Genomic DNA, 11107 nt, shown 5'->3' with positions numbered 1-11107 from the left:
CGTAAACTGATGGCTAAAAGTAAAGACCCAGGCGACCAGAATTCTCCTTTACATGTGACACATCCTTGGTCAGACCCAAACCCAGGATATCACTGTTGCATCATTACATGGCGTGCTGCTCGTTTCTGTTAAACTGTTTTTCAACTCTGCCTGAGTTCACTGTTTTTATATTAATGCAGACATTGCATTACACTGTTTACTGTCAATCATCCATCACCCGCAGGAAGACATATAACTCTCCCCGAATAAATAATCCCTCAAAATCTTGTCAACTCACATATTTTATTGTCACAACCGGGTCTCTATATTTAGAACATCCTTGTTAGCGGGGACAGCAGTTAATCTAGGTTTGACACTGTGCAACACAAACAAGTAGATTAAAAAAATATCTAATTACACACCTCATGCACTGCAAAATGATTTGTTAAATACCAATAGGCAATAACTCTAAATGCTGAAATGACACCAGTTTTATCTCTTAACTCTAACAGCCCCAAAGACGCAGCTAATGTCTGAGAATTTGGCACCTAGCAGATGATGGCCTGGTTTGCTCTCTGCTGCATCTCACATTATTAAATCTCTCTTATGCTGTCTTAATAGTAGACTCAGCAAAAGGTTTTTTTTTTTCTCCCCCTCAAACAATGGGATTTGAGAACCAGGTTCAACATTTAATTAAAAATGCCCTCACGTAGGAATAAGTCATTGGTGCTATTTAGAACCTTTTTACATCTGTGACTGGGACCAAATCTTTGCTGTGGTCTGGATCACAGCTCATTGCTAAGCTTACAGCATAATGTCACTATTGTTTGAATAAATCTTGTCGGCGCAAGTGGTTGAAGGGGAAAAAGTAAATGGCAAACTTGGGAATAGAATAAATTACCTGTGGCTGCCTGTGCACCAGATCACCTTTCCGAGACCCTCTGAGCGAGGGATTCATCCATAAATCACCAGGCCTGCGCATCAGGAATGTAATTGTGCTCTCTCCATATGCAATAAGTCAGTAAAAGCACTTTTTTCTCTCTCTGTCTGTGATTTACTGTATAACCACGACTTCCTGAAGCACTTAGTCTCAGAAAAATTAAATCAAAACCAGTTGGATGAAGGTGTTTTCCAGTACTGCACTCTCTCTCGACCACCTTTGTATTTGCTGACTTGAAGGAGCTCGTCCACTCAGTTGCTTCCTACTTGTTAGTAAATGTCTTTTGTTTCACGCCGTAATCACTTTGCTGACTACATACCCCTTCAGTTGTACTAGCCACTGCTCACAGTAATCTATATGGAAATCACTCTGCGCTGTGCTTCTATCTTTGAAACTGCAGTGCATTTATTGTCCACTGGAGGCTTGGTCAACAAAAAAATGACCTTCAGTCCTACACAGTAATGATGCTAAAAGTCTGAGACAAAGCTAAAACTGGCGCAGACCAAAATCAAGAAGATGCCCTTCAACAAACCGGAAGTATAATGTATTATGTTGCCATGGAGTCAGTGAGCTACGTGGCTCCAGTTTGAGCCGTGTTAATTTTAGCCTACATTTGTTTACACTTTGGCAAATAGGCGCCATTAAAAGAAAGACGAATTAATTACTAGCACTTAACGTCTGCAAATTTACCTTGTATGTGCTATAAACTGTTACTGGTTTGCTTTGATGTTGAAGAAAGTTTAAAAACGTGACGATTCTCAAGCAAGTTTTGGAGTCAGCACGAGCGTCTTTTTTCCAACAGTTTCTAAGCGGATTTCTGGACGTTTGATCTTTACTGTGGAGCCACGACTAAAGATAATACTCTCGTTTTCTGTGTGTACAACTGTATTAATCACACATCATTCACACGTCCCTCTTACTTGAAAGATGAGGTAGTGACAAACCAGTCACTCAAAATTAAAGCTTTCAAAATGTCGCAGAATTAAAAATGCCCATTTCTTGTATGTTTAATCTTTTAACTACACTTCAGAAGAATAACGAGAGCAAACCTTTCGGATTATGAGCTCCTCGGTGTTCACTGCCTGAAGTTTGGTGACATTATATAATTCCCATTGTACTGTTGCTTCAACCATTTCGACCGGAGCTAATCAGCAGCACTGATTGGAAACACCTGTGTGGCTGTGCAGGTAAAAGTTTTATATGTCTGCACAAACTCAACAAAAGAGATACACCACGTTAAGTAGTAAACTTTAGAAATACTGGTGGGTGCTGTGATATACCCGCTGTTCTCTACCTGCCCCAAACAAAATTAGCTACCAGTCGGTGAGCAAGAGCCAGATATTTCCCTCAGGAGTTGGTAGAAACCAAAAAAGGAGATAAAAGAACAGTGAATATTTGACTTACAATTGGCAGGTAGCCAGAAGCACGACGCCAAATGAATGCTAATGTTGTTCCACGGCTGCTTGATGTGTAAATGGCTGATTTTTTGCCAACAGAACAACTGTTCTGGCCGTCTTGACGTTGATAGATCAACCTTGTTTTCACATGCTGTTACGGTGTCCCCATGTGGCCATAAAAAGTATGTAATGCAGCTTAAAACCGGTAGGTGCGGAAGGCACTTTGCTTTCACAAATCAGGATCCGAATATCATAATTATGACGTACTGAATAATAATGATAATGATAATGTAGACCAATGGGACAGGAATGGAAACGATTCAGAACTTGCCTGAGGATCATCAGGTTTTTAAGATTTCTACAGTATCAAAGAAATTAATTGACAGTGATCAGTACTTTCAGTGGAACATACCAAAAGGGGGCTGATGATAGCTCATTCGGCGAAGTAAATTTTCCAAAATATATATAGACTGAAAAAGTGGGTCCCAATTTGTAGCACACTGTAACTAAATCCACGGTGACATTAGGCTGAACTTCCTGTGCCTTGGGAAATTAATCTTACAAAGTAAGTATGTTGATGTTTATGTGTAGAGATATACAGGATATACAAAAAAGAAAACCTCTCCTCATAACAGCAATAACAATAATAATAATACCATCCACATTACTACTCTCTCAAACCAAGCAGGAATCAGGCAGTGAAATAATGCCTCTGTCTTCTCAAAAAGCGATGGCTGATACTGATTTTTTCAAGGTACTTGGCAGGTGGCTTGTTCCAAGTATCCTGGAGAACTTACTATAGTTCTTCTGTGAATTGAATCTGTCTCTGTGTCTTCTGTCTCTTCATGTAATCCCATACTGACTCCATGATGTTGAGATCAGGGCTCTGTGGGGGCCAGACCATCTGTTTGAGGACTTCTTGTCGCTGAAGATAGTTGTTTATGACTCTGGCTGTGTGTTTGGGGTTGTTGTTGTCATGCTGCAGAATGAATCTGGAACTGATCAGACGCCTCCCTGATGGTATTGTGCAATGGATGGATAAGAATCTAAACATCTGATGTACCTAAAACCTCTGCACAGTACTGTATGTCTCTTTCTTGGTGCTGATTAATTAGATTAATTACACACACACAAAGACTGAAAATAGCAACGATTTAATGTTTTAATCATGTGCCAAGTTTAACAAAATATAATTCATTATAAAGGACGAAGCATCCCATTTTAATTATGGATAACAATACACTGAATTATGACCGTGGTTTCTACTGAAAACCAAGCAAAGTGTCTGAGTCAGCTTTACTGTTTTAATTTAAAATTAGATTTGATTCTGAGCGTGAATCTATATTTCAGGCTACAATGAATGCAGACCTTGGACTCTCTCCAACACTAATGTGTTCTCGTAATGATGGATGTCTGTGGAATAGCCTAACAAAAGTCCACAGCAGCACCCAGTGATCTATGGATACACTGCACATCTTAACTCTGGGCTTGGTTAGAGGGACTCAGCGCATGACTCACCATTTGTTGATTTTTATTTATTTATTTATTTTTGAATGGTCTTATCAGAGCCATCAGTCTCAACTGCACACTGACTCCATCACGGGGGCAGACTACTTAATATTCATACATACACAGATAAGAAGGTATTGTATTACCTTCATAAATTGTACCGCATGTGCAGAATGGATTAATCACCGGGCTGCAAAGCACTGAGAAACAGACTGTGGGAGCTGTCATAAACAGATAAGCATAAATGAACGTGCATCATGGTAGAAAGTTCTGCTGTTCGTTGTGAAAACAGCTGACTGTCCTCTGGGTTTATGGCTTCATTTCTATGCTATCTCTAAAGTGTCTTCATTATCGTCTGGGTTGGTAAAAAAAAAGACCCAAAACAGCCAATGACCACAGGTTACTCCTCTGATAATGTCACTGTCCTCATCATTATTCAGTTTATTTTAATTTTATCTAGTTATAAAGTTTGCAGACGGTTTAAATACCAGGGAAAGGTCACGTGGTGGTAATGGAGTACGAAAGCAATGTACCATTTAAGGATTGTGGACTGTTAGCTTAAGGACTCAGCCAGTGGATTTTTACTGCTGGGACAAGGGGGGAAAGGTGAGACAGATTAAAAAGAGAGTGTGGCTGACAGTACCAAGAAAACCAATATAAAAGAAACGACATGACAAGACCAAAGTTGAGAGGAGAATTCACACAATTTTCGGTGTGGTGTTAAGTTACTTTTTAAAGGTTTGTTGTGTGAATGATAAATTCATAAAACAAAATATTTCCAACATAAGGGTCATAGGTTTATTCTGAGTGCTTGTGAGTAAACAGTTTTGGAAAGCTGAGAATTTTTTTTTTTTTTTTTTTTTTTTTTTTTTTTTTTTTTTTTTTTGAAATACAAAATAATTTTATTTTTCAAACTTTTTAACTGGGTAATTTTACATTTTATGAAAGGCAAGTTTATTTATATAACACCTGTGTACCAGTGATTTACATAATATACTAAAGGCATTAATTTTGTATATTAAGGCCTGTGCAAAATTTAAATAAAAAAACAGTCCAAGTAAGCAAAATAACTCATTGGTTGAATCGACCACCATCCAGTGACATTTGCAACCTGGTGGCAGAAGATGCTGCTTATGTTTTAAGGGGTCACAAAGGCAGAAGATTTTGGAACCCCCGCCTTAACAAACACCATTTCTCACAACTCCAAGACCATCATAAGTTAAGCTTCACCAGTCACAGGTTACTGCAACATGATGCTGACAAAGGCAGGCAGACTACAGAGATTGCAGTTATTCAGAATAATCCACAGAACCTGCTGTGAACAGTATTTATAGAGACTGTTTCCTCCATAGAAAGTAGATCTTGTGAAAACTGTTCACAGCAAGGTTGTTTCTGGAAAGAGCTCTTTATTCTTTATTCTTTATTCTTATCCCCATTAGCTACCACTACAATGGTTCCTAATCTTCCTGGGCTCCACAAAGAATCATACACACACTGACAGCATACAAACATAGACTGACACCCTGTCAGTCCAGACAAGATTACATAATTAAAGGGCAAAGTAATCAACATATCAAACAAGTTAAACAGTGCATGCACAGAGTTTTCAAGCTAATGAGCTGAAGACCAAACAAAACATCATTGCAGGTGGTATCATTCCTGTAGTGTGGCCTCTCTCATTAGTTTCTGTTTGAGTGATTTTTTTTTTTTTTTTTTTTTTGAATAGGTATTCACTTCTGATTTGTATATGTGTAGGTAATGAGTTCCACTGGCTGGAGGCTCTATAAATGACTGGGTTTTTAAGCTGATTTGATTTTGGATTTTGGAGTTTGAGATGAACCGTTCTGACCTGTCTAGTTTAAATGAGAAAAGGAAAGAAAGAGATGTTGGTGCTGGATTCACTTCCACTGAATCGAGTCGGAGGCAGATATTTAAAAGACAGTACTTCAAAACCAAAACTTTTCTCATGGCTACTAAGTACCACTGGAAGTTAAGTGAGAAGATCTTTGTTTTATAATCTAGATGAACAAAACTCTTAAAGTACCAGTCCGTAGGATTTAGTGGTATATCTATCAGTGCCATCAGTTGTAGATCAGAACCAACTCAATACCCCTCCCCTCACCTGAGCTACTGTAGAAACATGGTGGTGCCACATACTGGGCTCCTTATAAAAGGACACGCTTGCAGAGTCCAGCTTCAGTCAGTGTACTACAGAGGAAGCCGAACCAGACTGGTAGTTAAGGACACAGGGGCGACCCACAACACCATGTGTTCAGCAGCACAGGATGCCCTTATGAGGGACTGCAGCAGGCAGCAGCAACCCAGTTTGTTCACCATCCATCACTGCAGCACAGCAATTTACCCAAACAGCAGAGTAGTGTCAAAAATACAGGCAAGGCACAAACAAGGAAAGAAAATGTCCCCAAACTGTGACTGTGTGGGTGGAGGGTGAACAGATAAACAACTTTTCAAAGCAGAATTACGGTGCGGTATATGTCGAGGCCAGGATGCGTGGGCCTTGTCTCTAAATGTGGCACAACAAATGGTGAAGGGGAGTTAAGCCGACGTTCACGAGAGACACGCAGTAGCTGCTCAAACGGGCTTGTTAGGGGGCAGAGAGGGAACTCATCAGTGCACAAGATCAGGGCTGACAGAGGAGCTTGTTAACTGCAGCACAGTAGCCAAGAGGGTGGCTCATTAGGGAGAGGCACCAGTGGCCTGCACGAGCCATGCTGGTCTCACCAGATGGCTAGCTGTCTGCTGGCTGATGAAAGATATGGACATCCATCATTAACAAATTATGTGCGGCATGTTTTCCTGAGCATTAAATGGTATAGAACGCATTCATTCCAGTCATGGGTTGACTTTGTCACAGTTTGATATTTGAAGCTTTAGATCATAGAGTGCCAAAGCCTTATTCACTTAGGTAAAGAAGCTCCATTTTCATTTCATCCTGAGCTGTAACAAAGTTCATCTATGACACTTGAGACTCCTGTTACAACATTGCCCCCTACTGGGGGCAATGTTGTAAATCCCATGTGAGGGAGACAAGATGCAATCAAAACATGAATTTTCCCATCACTTGCCCCTCAATGGACTCTTCACATGTTGCCAGCTGTCACTTTAAATAACAAATTGTTTGCAATCACCCTGTCTGGATAAGTGCAGCACTCTTCAGCTTGATTATTGCACAAGACAAGTTTCCAGTAAGGACCAATAAATCATTATTCATCATTCACTCAGGGAGACATAGACGCTGTTACAGCAACGTCTAAATCATAAGTGGGACTCACTTCATTTGGATATTCTTTTCAGGGGTGCTTCAACCACATAGCAGATGATGTATTTGCTATCTAATCTCACACACATCCCAAATTGTTTCACGGTATTACTCTGAGCGTTGACTGAGTGTGAATTTATCCACGGCTGACGTGATTGGAAGATGCTGGAGCTTTAATTAAAAATCAGAGAATTTTGTATTGAAGAAAAGCACGGCTGGCAGGATGATAAAAGAATGGTTGCAATCAAGCCAGGGTGATATGGCTAGAATATATTAGAGAGTCTTTGAGGGGACACAAACTACTTTTCTTGAAAAGCGCTTTCATCACTGCTGGTGCAACTGAGAAGCAATAACGAGTACATCAAAGTCATTAACTATAACTTAAGGGTCATTTCACCAAGAAAGATTTATTACACATCTTAAACTGCTCATGTCAAAACTAAGCTGCACCCTTTCATTTGGCTTTTGGTTTAAGGGAAAAAAAAAAACAAAAACCTTGAGTCAGCAAGTATGAAGTTGTCCCCCAGTGTTGTCGCTTTCTGTTAATTAAATGTCATGTTAATAAATTAGAATGAATTACAGAAAAAAAAAAGTTTCTGAACCTGATATAACCAGAGCAGTTCAGCATATGATTAGAAGAATCAGTTTTATACAGAGGTGGAAAAGGTACCCACATCCTTTACTTAATAAATACCAATACAATATAAAAATATTCTGTTTCAAAATCCCACTTAAAGGGCTGCTACACTGACTTTATACATGGAGGCCAGCAAGACTTTAGGAGATTTCTGCGCTCTAAAATTGGAAGTTGCACCTGTTTGAGATGAACCTAGTTTTTATTACTTTAGACGTTTCAGTCATGTGGTTCCCAAACCCCCCTCAAATGGTCGCAATGAAGCTGAGAGGCTGTAAGATGATTAATGGGGTGGTTAAGAAGTGAAAATACAAGTTAAGCAGCACACATTTGTCTTAATTTTGAAGGTTTGTTGGTAAAGCACAGCACATAGTTTATCCAAAATAAGGAGTAAAAAAGAGTCAAACGGCCTTTATCATTATCAGTTCATGCTGTGAAAAACAAAAAAGCACAATCAACTGTTACATGTACAAATGGCTTCATTTAATTTATGTATTTCACAAACAATCCAAGAACTTATGAGACAAATGTACAGGAATTATTTTGCCATTTTATTTTTTTTTCTTCACATTATTGCTTTACAGTAAAATGCATTGGTTGGATATGTCCAGTATAGCAAGACAATACATTCATATAAGTTATACAGATGTCCTCAGTAATGTTTTATAGTAACTAACTTTACATTAAATATATTTTTTAATCATTTATTATTCTTGACAAACAACTCCCACGTCACATTGAGCTCACAGTGCATCAGGTCGCATTCAATCAAGAAATACATACCGGTCCTCTCTTGTGTTCAGTTGCCATTTTCTAACGTGTGTTCTAAAGTGTGCGTTTATTTTGTACACAGGATTTTCATACAATCTGGATTTATGCAGAGCTACGACAAATATGGCATCTGAATTCTACTTCTTTTTTTTTTCCCCTCTTCCAAAAAAAGTGACTTGGTAACAAAGATGTGAGTCAAGACGACCGGTGAGAACATACGCAGTGTGTCAAGATGAGAACAAAAAGAGGAGCAGTGGGTTTTTTTTTCCCCCTGCTGTGGTGTTACCGTTCAAACCTGGCAACCGGGACATGACCACACAGAGCAACAACAAAAATATACACAAAAAAACCTTAACACTGCACATTCTGAATCAACTAAAGTACAGTACAAACGTGCCTTCCCCACAAAAAGCATCAAAAAAACATAGGTCCTGTATGTACAGAAGACCCACTGAAAAGGTTGAGGGGGAAGAAGGGTGGTGTCAGTGGGTGTGTGCGGAGGAGTCCGTACGCCCTGTGTGGTCACCTCCATCGAGTAAACACAGCCATTTGAACCCAGAAAGAGTAGCAGCTTAAGGGGGTCCAACTTTTTTAAAATTCCTTAAAGTCTGCTCTCATCCAGGTCCACTGAAAAGTCCAGAGGGCGTTGGAGGAAAGTCGTCCATCCATCCATGTGTTCCCTGCTGCCCCTCTGCTCCTTCAGCCAGGGATGGTGGAAAGTTAATGCCCTTGTGCAAGAGGGGACAAAAGTGGGGAAAAAGAGGAAAAAGGAGTGTAAGCAGGAGGGGGAATCAGACTTCCCACAATGCCACCGTCCCAGAAAGGTCCATTCTGTTGGCTCGGTTCCTCGGCTGTCAAACACACACCTGTGAGCTCACACATCAAGTACTACTAGACAAACCGACGTCACATCTCCACGGGATCCCCCGTCTTTATATGGCAACCGTGCAGGGGCCTTCTGTCACATAGATTCTTTACATTGAGATTGCATATACAAGTGCCTGCTGCCAACAGTGTGGCAGAGGAATATTTTCAACACCTAAAGACTCCCCACACTCGTTTTAGTTTTTAGTCTCTGCACCTCACTTGTGGACTCCTCACAGGCATTTTTGCATGATGTCAAAATGTCTGGATTGCAGTGTAGCTCGTAGCTGCCGATTTTTGTAAAATGGGTCGGGCGGTTTCCATGGAGACGCCCAGAAGCCCTCAGCCTTTTGCTGTGCTGTGGAGGAGCTGCGTTTAATGTCCCAGCATGCACTGCAGACAGAGGCGGGTGTGCTCATGGTGTTATCGAGGTTCTAGTCTGTTTGAGAGTCAAGAGCCCGGTGTGAGAAACGTAGCGTGGGCCCCGTACTGAGCGCACACACACACACACACACACACACACACACATACACACAAACACACACAATGTTCTCTCACACGCACACAGTCACGTATACACTGAAAATACACACGCACAGAAGGAAGCACTAGTTGATTCAGAATGAGAGGATGGCTGTTAAAGTGCAATATCTACATGTAACTCAAAATCAAGAGACCATCACCATCGCCACCTCTTGGAGTTGTCCATTTCCGAGTTTCCCTGATAACCGACAGCTGTGGTTGGCACCCTTGTCCTGAGTAGAGGGGCCACAGTACCCCCTACTGGCCAAAGGGTGTTATGTCAGACAGTGTTAAGAACTGCCTGGTTTCTTTGCATTTTTTTTTTTTTTAAACAACTACCTCCATGCTGCTGCTGTCTCAAGATGAGAACAAGTCACCAGATGATGACAAAAATTAGATGCATCCCACATATCTGGAGCCAGTTTTTTTTTTAAGTTGTGCAGAGGGAAAAGTAAAACGACCCATCACTGAATGATAATAATGCTGGAGTGGAGTCGCCACCACCAGCCTGAATAACCCTCTGAGCGGTCAAATCTCCTTACAGCACAAAGCAAGAAAAGCCTTTCCATGTGCAATTTGTTTCAGTGAAAAACAGGCAATGTCCTATAGTTGCAATAAGTTCTCCTCCATGTTTCATACAAGACAAAACCTTGTTTTGAAAAAATAAATACAAAAAATAACAACAAAAAAGTGTTTACAAGTTTACATTGTGCAGTGTTGCATATGCATAACACCTTCACAGTCAACTGATCTGGACTGTGACTTATTTCGACACAAAGTGTCCTGACAATGTCTTTTTTTTTTTTAAGAAAAAACCAAAAAAAAAAAAAGGAAAGTAGATTTGATCAAGCAGAAGAGGGTTGAGAAGAGTTGCGCAGGGTGTGTGAAGTGAAGCGCTAACAGTATCTGCTCCCTGATGCCAAAGGCCATGCCAGGGGAGTCAGGTCCAGGCTGGAGGAGGGGAGCTGCCAAGGACAAGGCCCTCCTCCAGAGGGTCAAGAAGGAAAAAGGAGTGTACTTTTTTCTTTGGGTGCTGGGGTAGCATGGTAAATCTTTTAGGAATTACTTCAAGGAGACTTATCTCCACATGGGGGATTTGGTTGGAATCAGGGTTGTGGTAGGACTTCTTTTTTCTTTTATAATCTTCACAGACTCTGGTTTGGTTTGTGGGAAGGCTTTGAAAATGGTGTGTGGAAATCTACAGTGTGGAC

This window comes from Toxotes jaculatrix, chromosome 19, assembly GCF_017976425.1.
Source record: "Toxotes jaculatrix isolate fToxJac2 chromosome 19, fToxJac2.pri, whole genome shotgun sequence".
NCBI classification, from domain to species: Eukaryota; Metazoa; Chordata; class Actinopteri; family Toxotidae; genus Toxotes; species Toxotes jaculatrix.
The sequence above is the reverse complement of the archived record's forward strand: the minus strand, read 5'-3'. Positions refer to the sequence as shown.